Raw genomic sequence first — 18,044 nt, 5'->3', positions numbered from 1 at the left:
GGTGCAGTGTTCGCCCCTCTACTCTCGGAGGCGGATTATCTTCCCTCCTGTTTGGATGTCCTTCTTATCACTACTTATTTTATACGGTCACGGTTAAGTTATGTTAATATTTTATATTAATTTTTTTATAAATATAATAAGACAAAAAGTAATAGAAATATAAAATGTTGACGTGGCTTAATCGTGACCGCACAAAGAGGAGGTGATGAGAAGGGCATTCAAACAGGAGGGCATACAATCTATCTCCCTCTACTCTTTTTTCTTACCCATTTTTTCATTCACCATTATAAATAGTTAGAAAACAGATATACTCTCTGCATAAAAATAAAAACAAATCAATAGTTATTTTTTCAGAGTAATGTTACACTTACAATATATTGTATTATTACTTATATCATCTCTTTAATAAAAGTGGAGCTGCCCGCTCTTCAATGCTTGTGAATCTCATTTCAATAAGAATTATTGTACAAATAGATAATAAGAATAATATTTTTGTATTTCCTCATAGTATAACTTCGACACATTGAAAACTAAAAACATTTGAAATTTTGGGGTCCATTTTTATAAATATTTAATTATTAGTTTAGATTTTTTTTGGAATTAAAACTTTATTTAATAATTATTTTCAGTTATTATTTTTTGTTTAAAAATTAAAAAAATTAAAATCTTAAAACAAAATATTTAGCAAACAGTCTCTTACTCTTAACCATTAATCATACAAAAGATGATGGTAATGACTTTTTTTTTTTTTGAACAAATGATATTATCTATACTAATGCGGGAAAGGGTGGGCTTATCCTCACAATGGGCTAGCAATAATATGGTTCAAACTCACGTTTGGCGAGAATCGAACGGTTAAGACCTCTCACTTACAAGTGAAGAAGAATATCATTAGACCGTAATACTAAATTACGATGGTAATGATTTCTTAAGAAAAGTTGATTTTCACATATTTTTTTTCTATTTCTCACATACCTATTATTTTTCATCATTAGGTTAAATAAATCAAATAAAAAAAATGAAAATGATTAAATATAAATGCGTAAAAAAAATTATCCTAACATAGCCAATTTGTTTTCAACCATAATGTCTATAAGCAAAATAAGCCTCTTCTTATGGGCTGAAAGAACAGTTTATGAAGCCCAAACAGTTGATACAAAGTTGAGCCCAAATTTTATGGAGCAAACCTATAATGCGATCCAAAATAAAGGGCCACGAATCTCCCAAATCCATTTCAACCAATCAGCCCAATCTAATCTCCGAAGGAGTAAAACTCGACTCCTTGACATTTTACATATGTAATCAGTCCAACTGCTTCGTCGTCTTCATCGTCTCTGTCTGCAATTGTTGGTGAGAGCTTTCGACTTCGTTTTTACTTTTTTAATTTTGAAGCTCAATTTAATTCCCATAACCCATCTCTGAAACTGAAAGGAAAGCCTGCTTTTCTGTTTTTAATTTCGAAGCTAAAAGGCCTTTTTGTTTTGACTGATTCAGTGATCTTTAGCTTATCTGTTATGTAGATTGGAAAAGCTAAAAGTCCTTTTGCTTTTTGTATATAATATTATTATTGTATTTTATATATTATATTATAATATACTATTGTGCTTTCATGATATTTAGATTATAATACAGTGGTCTAGATATTATTGTGCTTTTATGATGTATTTTTTATTTCTTAAGTTAATATAAATTTCTCATGTATTAGTCTCTGTCTATACGATGAATTGACTCTTATTGTTTGTATGTTTGTTAATTTAGGAAAATGAATCACCCTGATAATCATGTGAATGATAATGCTAATCTAGATGAGATTGTTGAAAATTATAATGCTCCGCTGTGGAAGTATGTCAAAAAGCTCAAAAAAGTGGGAAATAAAGGAGGAGGAAATACTGAATTTGAGTGCAATTATTGTCATAAATCTTATACAGGATCCTACTCTAGGGTCAAGTTTCATTTGTTAAAAATGTCTGGAAAGGGGATCGCACCTTGCAACAAGGTTACTGATGAAACTCTTACGAAAATGAATAAGTTAGTTCGAGAGTGTGAATACAAGTTGAAGAGTTTTGCTCCTAAGCATGTTTCGTTGCCTAATACCGGTTCATTCTGTTATGATCTACCTGAAGCAAATCTTGATCCAAAGAAGAGAAAGGGAACAAGTGGGCCTCTCAGTAAAGCTTTTAACAAGGAGGCTCGAGATCAATGTGATGCCAAAGTTGCAAGGATGTTTTATACAAGTGGCTTATCATTTAACCTTGCAAGAAATCCGCACTATCGGAACTTATATGTTCGTGCTTCTACACTTCCAGGGTATGTTCCACCAAGTTACAACGCACTGAGAACTACTCTTCTGCAACAAGAGAATAGTCACATTGAGCGGTGCCTCCAACCAATCAAGCGCACATGGAGCACTAAAGGTGTAAGTGTTTGCAGTGATGGGTGGACAGATGCTCAAAGGAGACCACTTATTAATATTATGGCAACTTGTGAAAGTGGGCCAATGTTCTTGAGAGCAATTAATTGTGAAGGTGAATACAAAGACAAGCATTGTATTGCTAACTTTCTTACAGAAGCTATTAAAGAAATTGGTCATGAAAATGTTGTTCAAGTGATCACTGATAATGCCCCTGTTTGTAAAACTGCTGGGTTACTTATTGAGGCCCACTATCCCCATATCTTTTGGACACCCTGTGTTGTTCACACTCTTAATCTTGCTTTAAAGAGTATATGTTCTCCGAAACAAACAGAAGTTTCGTATGAGGACTGCAATTGGATTTCAACTATTGTGAGTGATGCTTGGTCCATAAAATTTTTTATTATGAACCATAGCATGAGATTGTCCATGTTTAATGAACATTGCAAACTAAAGTTACTTTCCATTGCTTTGTTTTCTCCACTTTTTTTTTTCCTTATTCAATTATAAGTTGTCCTAATTTTTAAATTTTCAGATTTGCTTCCACACTTGTGATGCTTAGAAGATTTAAGGAAATAAAGGAAGGTTTACAACAAATGGTGATTAGCCCGAATTGGGCTTTGTACAAAGAAGATGATTTGGTTAAAGCAATGATGGTGAAGCAAAAGATATTGGATGAGGATTTTTGGGAGAAGATTGATTATATTCTTTTCTTTACAGCTCCAATATATGAGGTTATTATAATGGCTGACATAGATAAACCTTGTCTTCACTTGGTGTATAAGTGGTAGGATGCTATGATTGAAAATGTGAAAGCTGCTATATGCAGGAATGAGTGCAAGGCATTACATGAAAAAAGCAGCTTTTTGATGTGGTGTATCGCATTTTATTGGAGCGATGGACCAAAAGTAGCACACCACTTCATTGTTTGGCACATTCATTAAATCCAAGGTAATGATTTTGCTAACTTACTTATAAATTCTTCTAGATTAATTTTTAGCTTTATGAGTACATTTTTAAACTGCTATTTCTTTTATTTTAGGTATTATAGTTCAGAATGGCTCCAAGAAGACCCTAGTCGTCTTGCTCCACACCGCGATGTTGAACTTACAATTGAAAGGAAAAAGTGCTTTCAGAGATACTTTTCCAATGAGGAAATTAGAAGAAATATCAATGTGGAGTATGCCTCTTTCTCTATGTGCTTGAATGACTTTGGAGCTATTGATTCTATGAATGATAGATTTCAATTGGAACCAGTGATGTGGTGGATTGTCCATGGAGCTTCTACACCTAGTCTCCAATCCATAGTCTTGAAGCTACTTGGACAACCTTGTTCCTCCTCTTGTTGTGAAAGAAATTGGAGCACTTATAGTTTTATTCACTCTTTAAGAAGGAACAATATTACACCACAAAGAGCTGAGGATTTGGTATTTGTGCATAATAATCTTCGTCTTTTATCAAGGAATAGCTCAACCTACAAGGAAGGTATTACTTAATTGTGGGATGTTGGAGGAGATGGCTTTGAAAACTTGGGTGAAGGTGTCGCGATGCTTGAAATAGCTAACCTTTCACTTGATGAGCCGTCATTGGAGACTACTTTAGTTACTGGAGGAGACATCATGAATGTGGAAGTTGAATGAGACTTTTTTTTTTTTAATTTTCGTTTGGATGTTCATTTTAATTTTTCAAGTTTGAAGACTAATTGCTTGTTGGATGGACTATCTTTCTAACTATTTGGAGTTTATTGAAATAAATTTAAACTTGAGTAATAAATTTGAATGTTTATTTTATAATATTTTAGATATATTTATTTATTTATATATATTTTTAATTGCCGTATCCTTGACGTATCGTGTCCTCATTTTTAGAAATTTGACGTGTCCCTGTGTCGTATCCCCGTATCCGTGTCCATGTCCATACATCCTAGGAGGAGAAGGATTGAGAGTTTGGGAGGTTCTGAGAGAGACTGAGAGAGAGTTTTAATTTCTTTTATAAATGGTTGAGATCTAACTTCAAGCAAATCTAACGGCCACATATATTTCAAATACATATTATATATATATATATATTTTTTTTTTCGGTTTAGTTTTGTATTATCGAACATACCGCCCTTTAGTCCCGATTTTTATACCGAATTTTTTAGAATTGTTCGGTTTCGATTACCGAATAATTTGGGATTTTCAGGTTTGATTTTTCTCAAGTCAGGTCAAAATTTTCGGATCAGATTTGATTTTTTTGGATTTCTTTCTTTGTCACATTCCGGCCCGGGACAGATCACTTCCTGGGCCTGCTCCATCACCGTAGCACGATATTGTCCACTTTGGGCTCCGACCACGCCCTCACGATTTTGTTTCTGGGAACTTACACGAGAGCATTCCCAGGATGGGTCTTAAATATTGTAAGATCCCACATCGCCTAGGGCAGTGATCCTTAAATGTATATTCTCATCCCTACCTAGCACGAGGCCTTTTGGGAGCTCACTAGCTTCGGGTTCCGTAAGAACTCCGAAGTTAAGCGAGAAGGGGGCTAGAGCAATCCCATGATGGGTGACCCACTGGGAAGTTGCTCGTGAGTTCCTAAAAACAAAACTGTGAGGGAATGGTAAGCCAAAAGCGGACAATATCATGCTACGGTGGTGGAGCGGGCCCGAGAAGTGATCCACCCCGGACCAGGATGTGACAATTGGTATCAGAGCCTAATCCTGGCCGTGGTGTGCCGATGAGGACGTCGAACCCTTAAGGGGGGTGGATTGTAAGATCCCACATCGCCCAGGGGAGTGATCCTTAAATGTATATTCTCATCCCTACCTAGCACGATGCCTTTTGGGAGTTCACTGGCTTCGGGTTCCGTAAGAACTCCGAAGTTAAGCGAGAAGGGGGCTAGAGCAATCTCATAATGGGTGACCCATTAGGAAGTTGCTTGAGGGAATGGTAAGCCCAAAGCGGACAATATCGTGCTATGATGATGGAGCGGGCCCGGAAAGTGATCCATCCCGGACTGGGATGTGACATTCTTGCCTTACAAATAATGTTAGAAATATCTTGATATCACATTACTGATATGCAAAGTGATGTAAGCAGTAAACATATCATTGCTGTGCAAATTTTGCACTTCAGAACAGTTTAGACCCAGGTTAATGTAATGAAATCTCAGTTTTCCAATCAATAATAAGAAAAACCTAATCAAAATTAATTTTTCAATAATAATCGCAAATGGACTATTTTATTTTGTCCTGTTTGTGTACTGGCTAATGGGTGGGTTCTTTACAAACAAATTGAAAAACAAAAAATCCGGAGGCAACAGACCCAAAAGAGAGCCCAATTGAAAATGTAAATAGAGGCATTTTTGGGGTACTTTTTTATTGCTAAATATGCCCATTCTCAAACACTCATTATTGCTAGGTTTTTTATCTTGGCAGTTGATTTATTGATTTTACGATTACAGATATAGACATATAATTATATATAACTAATAACAACCAATATCTCTTATTTATATCCCACACCTAATATTCTATATTTTCTTCTTTTATTCATAAAGTTCATAAGATAAGCGAGGTTTGATAAGAACATTGAGTGGAGATGCCTTAACGTTGGTTATTCCAAAACTCTCTGTCATATGAATTGGTGCACTCGACGGGTTTGAGATTTCAAACGCATGCAGAAAACTAGCCAATGTAAATTGCACCATTTGAAGACCAAATGCCAAACCAGGGCATGATCTTCTACCACTTGAAAAAGGAATATACTGAAAATGGTGACCCTTCAGATCAACATCCTTGTGTGTGGTAAGAAATCTCTCTGGCTTGAACTCGAATGGCTCAGGCCAATTTTTCGGGTTAGTTTGGATCTTCCAGAAGTTTGGGATGAACCGGGTGCCCTTTCGGATATGGTAGCCAGCAATGGTGCAATCTTCATTGAATATACGCGGCCCTGATAATGGTCCTACTGGGTACAAACGTAACGTCTCCTTTACAATAACTTGGATGTAGACCAAGTTGCTTATATCTTCCTCACTCACAACTCTTTGTTTGCCTATTTTGGTGTCCAGTTCGTTTAGAGCTTTTTTCATAACATGAGGGTTGTTCAGCAATAATGATAGTGCCCACGTCAATGTCACCATGGTGGTATCGCCACCTCCTGCAATAACATTCTGCCAAGGAATATTTGCTTGATTAACATTTATACATTCTTTAGGCAACGAAAATGTTAAAGAGATTATCTTTTTAAATCACATCTTGTAAATCAAAGAATATAACGGTTGATAGTTGAATTTCATTCTTAAAGATTTAAAGAAAGAATCTAACCATCAACCATTACATCATGTGGTCTACAAATACAGTCTACGAAGATAATCTCTCTACCATCACTCATTGATGAGTAGACAAATATGTCGCATGAATCATATATAAAATTGGAAAGCATATGTTTAAAAAAAAAATAAAAAAACTATTGTCTAATGTTTTCATTTTATTTTTATAGACCATGCAATTAGCTTACCAGTATTGAAGAGTAAAAATAAAATCTTGATGTGTTTAGTGTCTAACTCCAGCCTTTTATGGTTAATTATTTGCCTGCAAAATTAATGAATTATATATACGTACCAAGCTTGTGGCTCTGGCGATCGTATCAGCATCAAAACTGCCAAGGTCTGCACCATCAAGCACAGAAAGCAACGCATCTATGAAGTCCTGTTCTCCTTTTGCATCACCTTTTGCTCTCCTCTGCTTATGCTCTCAACCCACTCTGCAATAATGGCGTGGATTTCCGTTGCACTTTTCTTCATTGCCTTCTCATGTCCACCCCAATCCAACCACCGCAGATAAGGAACCGCATCACCCACCAAAAACATGCCCAGATAATCAAATAACTCCCTCAATGCAGTCTGAACCCGACGCGCTTCTTTCTTCTCATCCCCAGCGGCAGCCACCGAATACCGCTTTCCAGCCACCATTGTAAGAATAACGTTCAGCGTCATGTCCCCAAGCCATTGCTTTAGCTCTACAACCACTCCATCTTTCGAGCCCTCCTTTTTCTTTGTACTCCAAAGTTCGTGCAATTCTTTTAAGAAAGTAGCCACTTCCGACACTCGAATGTGCTTGAGCAGCTCAACCTTCCGGACTGAGAGCAACTCCAAGGTAACGATCTTGCGAATTTCTCGCCAATAGGGTCCAGGTGGTCCGAACCCAAACATTGCATAGTTGTAGCTAACGTGATCTACAACCGCCATCTTTGGGCGAGAGAGTACGCTCAAGTCTTTGGTTGTGTAGCATTCTTTTGCGATCTCACTGCTGCTTATCACCAACGACGGATGGACGCCAAGGCGGATAGTGAAAATGGGTCCGTACTTGTCCGCCATGGCTCCCAAAATTATGTGAGGAGGTGTGGAGCCTCCGAACAAATGAAGGTGACCAAATATAGGCCATCCACCCTTGGCTTCTGGTGGTGATAATTTGCCCTTGTGATTGGCAGCTCTCCATCTTCGTGATAAGTAATAGAACACGATGAATACTGTGAACAGGCCAGCAGTGATAGAGTTTGCATAAGGGAGAGAATCCATTATTGCAACTCAAACATTAGAAAGCTAGAGACTGTGATTTTTACCGAACTGGGTGAAGGCTTAAGTTTATATAGAGCCCTGTCATACACACACGTGGAGATATACAGGAGTAATATGGGCACGTGTACTACGTATGAATCGATTGAAATAAATAACTTTTTATTTTCGAGACATGTTAAAGAGTAAAAGATAGATGGTTTATAATAAAGAGTCGGATCTTTTTCATTAAATTTATCTAATCAATCAATCTGGAATTTTGAAATTTAATTCTACAACTACAAATAAGGGATCTATTTAAAAGTTATAATAACTTTAATTGTTGAATTAAATTCCTATAAAGAGAACTTATCCATTCCATTGTCTTTTTTTTTTCTTTTCCTGTTTTTTTTGGCAAATCATTAATTTCCTTACAACCCGTATAAAATTAATTGTGTCAATCAAATATGCAATAAGAATATTTTAGGTATTCAAAAAATATAAAATTTGTAAAATAAAGCATAATTAATGAAATTTTTTACGTGGATCATTGTGATCGGGAGTAAAAAAAAAAGGGACAATACTTGGGTACTGACAGTACCCATTTTACTCACTAACTTACATGGCCAATAAAGACATGACATGTGTTATATGTTTAAGTTTGATAACCAAGTAACCAAGCACCCTTTCTATTATTAAACCCTTAACCAAACAGACCACTTGGTCTTTCTCCTCCGGCAAGTCTGCGAGTCTTACATGCCATAGCCGGCATGGCATGGCTTCTTTTCTCCGGCGACCCAAACAGGCCACCCCCACCAGCAATCCTTCTTTTCTCCAGCGACCCACCTCCAATCCCTCTCTTCTGCAGCAACTGCAACTAGTCGTCCTCTGTTGTGTGGTTCAAAACTAGTCTCCCTCGATGGTCGACGTCGTCGTTTCAAAAGAGTATTGCTCCGCGATGGCATGATTTTTTCTTTCTTTTTTTTTGGTCAGCATCTTGATTACTTTGTCAAACATAGTATTCAAAAGAAAGAAAGAACGAGTCATTTAAAACACCTAAAAATTTTATGGATTTTATTTTACTTCTCACATATTCTTGATAATTTTTGTCTGTTGATCTACTTTAATTCATTCAATCAGACGGTTAAAAATTAAAAAATATGTGAAAAATAAAATAAAATGTGTGGATATCATATCTTTTTTATTACTCTGGAGAACTTGATTATTTATGACATTGTTGGTTTGGACCCTTTACTTATCTGTTGGATGCAACTTGCAAATAAGATGGGATTGTCTTTTGTGTGATTTGTGCATAATTTTAGTACCATTGCCCCCACGAAAATAACCTTACAAAAAATACTCTACACTGGAATTGGGCTAGCACTTGTGAATTTTATATATTGAATAACGGTCATCTTATAACCGTTACGGGATGATCCATTGAAAACGAATTTTAAGCTCATATTTTATTCACAGTACGTTTTGGATTATATTTTTAAAGCATGTAAATCTCATAATACTGGTTAAGGAGAGACTGAAATGCATCTGTAATCTTTTGTTCCCCAAAAAGGTAAATTGTTGTGGCTAAACCACCAAGTGATTTTTTTTTGGTTATCACACATTGATGGCATACTAATTATTAATCCCTTTTGTGATGATTAAGTTTTAGCCTAAGCTTGCTTATATTTGAGTTCTCTATCAATTATTTTTTTGTCCTTTTTCAATCCAAATTTTCTCTCAAAATCTTCCGTCTGTGGTTGTTTTGGGTAGTGTGGGTTTGGCAAGAGATGAAGTTGAGTTTTAATGATGTGGGTTTTCTAGATTATAGTGCTGCTTTCGTCCATGTTAGATCTGCTTGTTTGAGCTTGAGTCGTTCTTTCATGTCTCATGATGGCGTTGGTACGATTTATCGTAATGTAATCAATGATTTCATTTGTGGTTTTGAATGTAGAGTCATTCTTGTAAACATCACTAATTGTTTCTTTTGCAGTTTCTTTTTGAGTTGGCGTTGCTTGTATGTAGATAGTGTTCCTTTAATAGTTTTGCTAGTAATTTTGCACGCAGAGTCTCTTATGAGGCAGGTTATGATATGATTGAATTTCTAATTGCGAGATTGAAGTACTTTTGGCTTTGGAATGCTGGATGTGTTATCAATTCACACCCAAAGATCTGCCGATATGGTGAGATTGGCCAAGTTGGCCTTGTTTTTTTGTTTTGAAATCCATTTTGTTTGAGGATCATTCGGATTTAACTCAAGATACTCAATTTGAAGTTTATACCTTTTCTATAAGGAAAACTAATGAAAATAGCTTGAAAACTTTAAGTTTTAATAATAAGAACAAAATAAAGGATAAAGTGAATAGTACTAGGATTTACTTTTTAATGTAAAAATATGGTTTTTCGTTAAAGTGAACAGTACTATGAGTTTTTCGTTAAAACTCCCTTTCTTATAATGCTAATAAAACTGTTACTGTGTTGCCTGAAAAAGATCATTTTCTCCGTAGTCTTGATACCACATGAGGCGTTGTTAATCTCACTCACACACACCGTCATTAGCTAGAGACTCCAACTTAATCAACACCTTTGTTTCAATTTCCATTGGATCACCCTGAAAGAGCCCCTCAAATAATTAACAAATAAACCTGCATATTCCACGTTGTCTGACAATATAATTTGGTATTTTTATTATTATAAACTCATTTGTATAAAACAATAACAAAAAAAGTCATTAGTCAAATGTTGAATTAAGGTGCATCAAGCTGATTAGTGAAATGTGTGATTTTCCTTCCAGGACTTGCTACGTGGCTTTAACTTTATTATTTAAACTTATCCAATAGTACTTTATTGTTTGTGTACGAGAAATGTTAAGGATATTTTCGTAAAAGTGTGATTCTATGTGAACTTTCTAATCTCTTATTTTTACACAATGTTCTATAATATTTGGTTAGAAATTAACGTTAAATTATAAGACAACAGATATATCAAATATCATGTTAAAAGAATCTCCTTAACATTTATTATATAATATGGAGCATAATTCTCTCCCTTCCTTAACATTTCTCATATATCATGTCTCTTGATGTGTGATGAATTTTTAAAATTAACACGTAGACAAGATAAATCGTGTGATGTAAATCACATGTGGCCGTAAAACTTCACATACTAAACAATCTGTTTTAATATTATAAAAAAAATTAAGATGCAACCTTAAAATCCAACTTAAAAGTTCAAAAACAAAATCATAAAAGTCTTCGACCGATCTTATCACCTGCACCTATCAGCTTTTCCATATTTCAAATGTTACATCGTCACGTCAGTCATCAAATTCCACAGATCTTACCTCTAAATAGTATTAGTCGCAAATCAAGCGTCATCAAATTCCACAGATCTTACCTCTAAATAGTATTAGTCGCAAATCAAGCGTCATCAAATTCCACAAATCTTACCTCTAAAGAGTATTAGTCACGAATCCTTGATTTGGTAACTATTTTCTTTGTTTGAATCAAATGTGATTCACATATTATGGTCATAAACAACTAAGGTTCCCATCAACAATATCCATATAAATTTTTGTCAATCGTTAGGAAAATACAACTAGTGATCTGATCAGAAGCCACGGGTTTTCAAACGTAAAATCCACCCCACTTTAAGTCCTTGTCAAAACTCGCTTTCCTTCAAGGACCTAGTTTCTCTGTCCATCCAATTCTCATACACTTCTATTCACTTTTATTTGTGCGATCACGGTTAAATTACATTAATATTTTATATCACTATTACTTTTTATCTTATTATCTCTATAAAAAAAATCAATATAAAATATTAACGTAACTTAATCGTGACCGTACAAAATAGCAAGAGATAAGAGTACATGAAAACTAGGAGGGCAGAGAAGTCGGATCCTTGTCAAAACACAATTTCTTCACTTTAATTGCTGCCAGCGACACACCACCACAAAAATTAATGAATAGATTCCCTACACGGCAAACAGCCCCCAATTTTGAATTATTTTTAAGTCGTTGCACTTCTTTGAATTTGCAACAAAACCCTCTATATAGTCATTAAGTTAAAATTTCGTTTTTCAACCGTTGCACTCCATTGAATTTACAATAAAATCTTAATAAAGTCATAAAGTTTGAATCAAACTAATTTCATAACTTGTAGTAAAAAAAATTTTATTTATGACTTGTTTCCCGTTAAATAATGTTTATTTCCTAAATATGATTCCTTGAACGTTGAATGTTCTATTTCTTGTACATTTATACTTTCTTTACTTGTACTCTAATGCGTTCATTACAAAAAAAGGATCTTTACAGGCGAAATGTTTTCTTCAAGCTAAATAGGATTTCATTGTCACATCCCGGCTCGGGCGGGACCACTTCCCGAGCCCGCTCCACCACCGTAGCACGATATTGTCCGTTTTGGGCCCCGACCACGCCCTCACAGTTTTGTTTCTGGGAACTCACACGAGAACTTCTCAATGGGTCACCCATCCTGGGAGTGCTCTCGTGCGCTATTCGCTTAACTTCGAAATTCCCATGGAACCCGAAGTTAATGAGCTCCCAAAAGGCCTCGTGCTAGGTAGGGATGAGAATATACATTTAAGGATCACTCCCCTGGGCGATGTGAGATGTCACAATCCACCCCCCCTTAGGGGCCTGACGTCCTCGTCGGCATACACGTGGCTAGGGTTAGGCTCTGATACCAAATTGTCACATCCCGGCCCAGGGGGACCACTTCCAGGGCCCGCTCCACCACCGTAGCACAATATTGTCCGCTTTGGGCTTACCATTCCCTCATGATTTTGTTTTTGGGAACTCACGAGCAACTTCCTAGTGGGTCACCCATCATGGGATTGCTCTAGCCCAGTGAGCTCCCAAAAAGCCTCGTTCTAGGTAGAGATGAGAATATACATATAAGGATCACACCCTTGGGCGATGTGGGATGTCACAATCCACCCCCCTTAGGGGCCTGATGTCCTTGTCAGCACACACGCGGCCAAGGTTAGGCTCTGATACCAAATTGTCACATCTCAGCCCAGGCGGGACCACTTCCCGGGCCCGCTCCACCACCGTAGCACGATATTGTCCGCTTTGGGCCCCGACCACACCGATCACGCCTAGGACCACTTCACGGGCCCGTTCCACCACCGTAACACGATATTGTCCGCTTTGAGCCCCGACCATGCCCTCACATTTTTGTTTCTGGGAACTCATACGAGAACTTCCCAATGGGTCACCCATCCTAGGAGTGCTCTCGTGCACTACTCGCTTAACTTCGGAGTTCCCATGAAACCCAAAGCCAGTGAGCTCCCAAAAGGTCTCATGCTAGATAGGGATGAGAATATACATTTAAGGACCACTCCCTGGGCGATGTGGGATGTCACAGTCATCACTTAAGATTTTGCCAACGAAAAGTTGTCAAGGAAATTTGGTCCCACAAAGGGTGTCGCTGCAAATTTTGTTCGACGACTTTTTAATATTTGTTGTGCAAATAGTGCTCGCTCGATGATAATATTTTGTTGAATAAAGTGCGTTGACCAAGTTGGCCCGACGGACCAAACTCATGACGCCATTATTTCGTTGGGTTTTCATAAATAAAATATTTATATTATTTTGCTCGACAAAAATATTTCAACAATCAGTTTATTTTATTTTATTTTTTAAAATGTATTAATCTAAAAAAAATCACTACTAAAAAATTTATTTAATTCGATTAAAAAAATATTTGTACAAATGTATACAAGAAATCCTAAACTAACTACGAATATTGCAGTGGTTCGATGGATGGCAACTGAAAGTCACTCGGAAGATCGGGGAAGCGAATGACAAAGGTTGTCATTGCCTGGGCTATACAAGAAATGTATTGCTGAAACTGGTACTATTGCTGGTACGCAGGACTTTCTTGCTGGCTCGCTAACTCCATCTCCAGATGCGCTCCTTTATAAAAAATTACAAAGAAATAAGATTTTATTTAATAAAATAGAAGAAAAATGGATGAGAACCTAATTTTATTAAAAACAAAAAATTGGAATTAAAATAAAAAAAGACTTACTAGAAATGTCGAACTTTGAATATAAATGGAAATATTTTTGCTCATCATACTAAAGTGGTGCTAATACTCACCACCATATTTATCACAACTGAATGAGTTTAAATAGACGATCACCCAAAATAAATGGCAAATTGCCCTTTTATTGCAATGCTTCCAAAATAGGCAAGCCCAAAGTTCAGGCTAGTTTGTAGGCTGACCCAAAATGGGTTGAGGTAGGAATCGGCCTATCTGGCGTCATGCTAACGCCAGCATGACGTCAGCGGGCAACACAATTTTTTTTTTTTTGTTTTTGCGTCAGGCGTGTGGGAAACACGTGCGCATGGCTACGCGTCCCCGACAAGGTGACATGTGCTGGGCCCACTCTGCAGGCGCACTAAAAGGGCACGAGACGTGGGCCACGTGGCTAAACCTCTGTTGTTGGATTTCTGACGGCTAGTTTTCTGGGCCGTTGGATTTCCAATAGTAAAAAAAAATTTGAAATTCAAACCCAACGTCTAGTGACGTGACACAATCTGGACCGTTAGATTTTCAGATCAACGGTCCAAATTTTTTGACGAAAAAAATAAAAAAATAAAAAGTCAGAAATTAATAATATTTTTTAATAAATAAAATAAATGTCAGAAATTTAAAATATTTTTTTATTTTATTATAAAAAAATAATAATATTTTAATAAAATGGACAAGGCTATTTTGTTTTAGGATAGAGATGCATTTATCCAATTACTATTCATTGCAATCAATTATTATTTATTTGAATGAATTAAATGAACTTTAGGCTAGCTTATTTTTTAGGGATGGATTAAATGAAGTCTGCGATTTCCAATGATATGAATCCATAAGCTCATTGGTTGGGGCGCCCAAACTAATTAAAGAACTTTGGGAGGTTGGTGGTTCGAATTCGACTAGATCCGATTTGTTTTGAGCCCGTACTTGAATTATTTCGTAAATTGATAAGTTAACTTTAATTATTTTGTAAATTGATAAGTTTTTTTTTTTTTTTTTTTTTTTTTAACGATGAGATAATTTACACTAAAATTTATAGATTATGGATGATTAAAGTCATTTTCCTGTAATAGATGATGTTTTACCCTAGCGACGGGAATTATGCTTTTGAACTCTGGTGGAGATTCGATCCTCATCAATCTCTCTCTCTTCTTGCATTTAACATGTTAACCCACTGATGCTATTGCTTGTGAAAATTTTCCAATAGTTGTGTTGTGTTGTTGGTTTGCGTAAAGACACCCACCACTTATCGAATACGTCCACCACAAAGTGATGCCAACTCCCTGGGTTTACATTTCCTCCTCTATATTATTCACACTATTTGGTTCTATATCCAGATGGAACATTAATCTACCGAGAAAACTTCAGTGAAGTTGTATGACTAGGTGAAATTTGTGCAAGATTGGGTGACGTGGTTTGGGCACATTGTCATTCTTCTTATCTTTTCAATATTTTATTTCATTACTTTTGAAATTTTCATTCAGCTTGAGTTTGCAATAAAAGAACCGAAATACCTATTCAATTTGTCTATGTAACTTATCTGGAGGGAAGCTCAATTTACATAATTTGTGGTTTAGGTGGCATGTCTCAAATCTAGTACAAAAAAATTACCATACAAAGGTTGACGTAAACGTCATATTTCTCTTCCTATCTCTCTTCCCTGGTTCATATTCCCTTGCCGGGATATCTAGAGACTTGGAACCGCCAAGTTTTCGTAACAATGTAAATCTGGCGGTTCATTTCTCATCAATCCGTCAAGGTATGTGATCAATCCGCTTAAATTTATCCCTACGCTGCTTGTTCTTACCTGGCTACGTTTGTTGACTGATTTTCTCATATCGTTTTATCGGTAACTGTTGCTTTCAGTCGATTACCCGGTATTGTCCACTGGATCGGATTTGGTAGTTGACCCGGTTGTGATGATTACGATGGACGGTGAAGATGAATTTCCATATAATACAAGTATATAAGTCTGATGAAATTATGGATCTAGGCTGACCGAGGGATACAAGGAAAGAATCTGTGAAAAAAAAATGTGTGCGCTCTCGTTCTTTCTGTTTTATTTTTCTTGCATTTTGGTCTATGCTTGCATATCGTGCCAATTTCAATTAGCTTACATGGAGAAGGCGGATTCCGATTTGGCTTCACGGAGAGGTACTAACTTCAATTCGTTACTTAATAATTAAAATTGCAGCTCTCAATTAACTTATACTCAATGATTACCTGCAATGCAGTTATATAATTGATTATAAGGAATTTTAACGAAAAATTCTTGGTACTATTCATTTTAACGAAAAACCACATTTTTACACTAAAAAGTCAATCTTGATACTATTCACTTTACCCTTTATTTTGTTCTTATTGTTAAAACTTAAAGTTTTCAAGCTTTTTTCATTAGTTTTTATTTGATTCTATCACTTTAAAAACTACGTGAAGAAAAATCTACAAGGGTTCGGTTCAGCTAGTGATGTATAGAAACAAATTAGGATTCAGTTGGTTGCAATTGGTTGCGCACGCTAAATCATGTTACATTTTAGTATAACGATAAACGTTGCTACATTATGTTGTAACTCTTGAAGATCTTTCATATTCCGTAAAATGTTGTTGCTCAGTATTCATTTATGCTTTAGTTCGTATACATCTATTTTCAGTATTCAAGTTTGGTGAATGATATATAGATACATACGAAGAAAACTGCTGATAGTCTCTTAAGCTCCTTTTTGTTGGATGATTCCCAGTGACATCAGAAATAAAGCATTTAGGCTTGTATTATTTGGCGCCTACTTCCGTTTGCCTTGTTTCGTACTATGACACATGCATTTTCTATACCATTACTTCACACCGCAGTAATGACTTGTAGAGACTAGTTTAATAGATCCCTTTGTAATAGTTTAGGGAATTGGATCCCATCCTGATCCACATTGTGAGAATTCTAGGAATTCTCATATCATAGTTATTCATCGTGTATCGTACGTTCAGAATGTGGGGATTCATAGGATCCTCACAAAATGGATCCGGAGAGAATCTTCTTCCATAGTTTAATAGAGAGGAAATCAGCAGTTGAGGTACAAGTTCGGGTCGGTTGGCAGAATGCTCCAGTAGTATCAAATGGGGAAAAATGGTGTAGGTGGGCATGTCTTCGATTTCCTTTGACATTGGCTAGGCACTTACTTGCAAATTGGACGATGCAGCAACCACCGCTTATCGAATACGTTCACCACTTGGACATAGTGGTGCCGACTCACTGGTTTTACTTTTCCTCCTCTATGTAAGTCACACTATTTGGCTCTATATTTGGATGGAAGATTACTGTGTCAATAAAACTTCGGTAAATTTGTTTGATTAGAAAAACTTACATCAGGTGAAATTAGTGTAATGTTGGGTGGAATTAGAATACATGGAAAGTTCATGTGCCGATGAGGTTCGGCTACCTTTTCCTTGAAGTTTATTTGTTTTGAATATGATATGTGTGTTTGGTTTGTGTGCAAGGAAATGACTTCTTAAGTGTAAAAAACCGAGTTTTGTCAAATTAATCCTCGGAAGATGATTTGTTTAATCTCCTTTTCCTCTCATGTAAGCTATGATTATTTGTTTATGTTTCTTCATTTTTGCGATTTGTTCATGCACTTCATCAACAAGGAAAATGTAGCAAACCCAATGGGCTGGTGAAAGTAACAAACCCTACGGTTTAAATGTGTTGTGACTGTAAACCCAAAAACCCATGTCATAAAGTCATTTCTTACTTTCCCTAATACTAGATAAAGCTTGCACATCTCTATATACTAAAACTTAGTGAAGTGGGCACTGTGGATGACCAGTGGGCCGACAATTTTGCCCCTCGATTTTTCCTCTGTTTTGCCTGCTATTGCCTTCTTTGTACAGTCGACTAACTCTTCTATTTACAGAAATGCCCCTGCTTTTCTCTTTTCTTACCGTTTGTCTCACCCGTTGGCCATTTTTCTGGTTGACGGATTTGCCCCATGGGTTTTTTTTATGATTTATGATTGGTTTTGGTGGTTCCTGCAGGAAGAAGGTGGGAATTGAC

The 18,044-nt window shown here is 36.3% G+C and overlaps 1 pseudogene; it reads right to left on the bottom strand.

Annotated features, from left to right (window-relative positions):
- Positions 1–5,731: 5,731 nt before the first annotated feature.
- On the bottom strand, positions 5,732–8,012 carry LOC103929461 (annotated as a pseudogene).
- Positions 8,013–18,044: the final 10,032 nt, after the last annotated feature.

This window comes from the organism of the source record quoted next, unplaced genomic scaffold (assembly GCF_019419815.1).
Source record: "Pyrus x bretschneideri cultivar Hongxiangsu unplaced genomic scaffold, Pyrus_bretschneideri_v1 Contig1, whole genome shotgun sequence".
In the NCBI taxonomy this organism is placed as follows: domain Eukaryota; kingdom Viridiplantae; phylum Streptophyta; class Magnoliopsida; order Rosales; family Rosaceae; genus Pyrus; species Pyrus x bretschneideri.
This window is presented reverse-complemented; position numbering and strand designations above follow the sequence as displayed.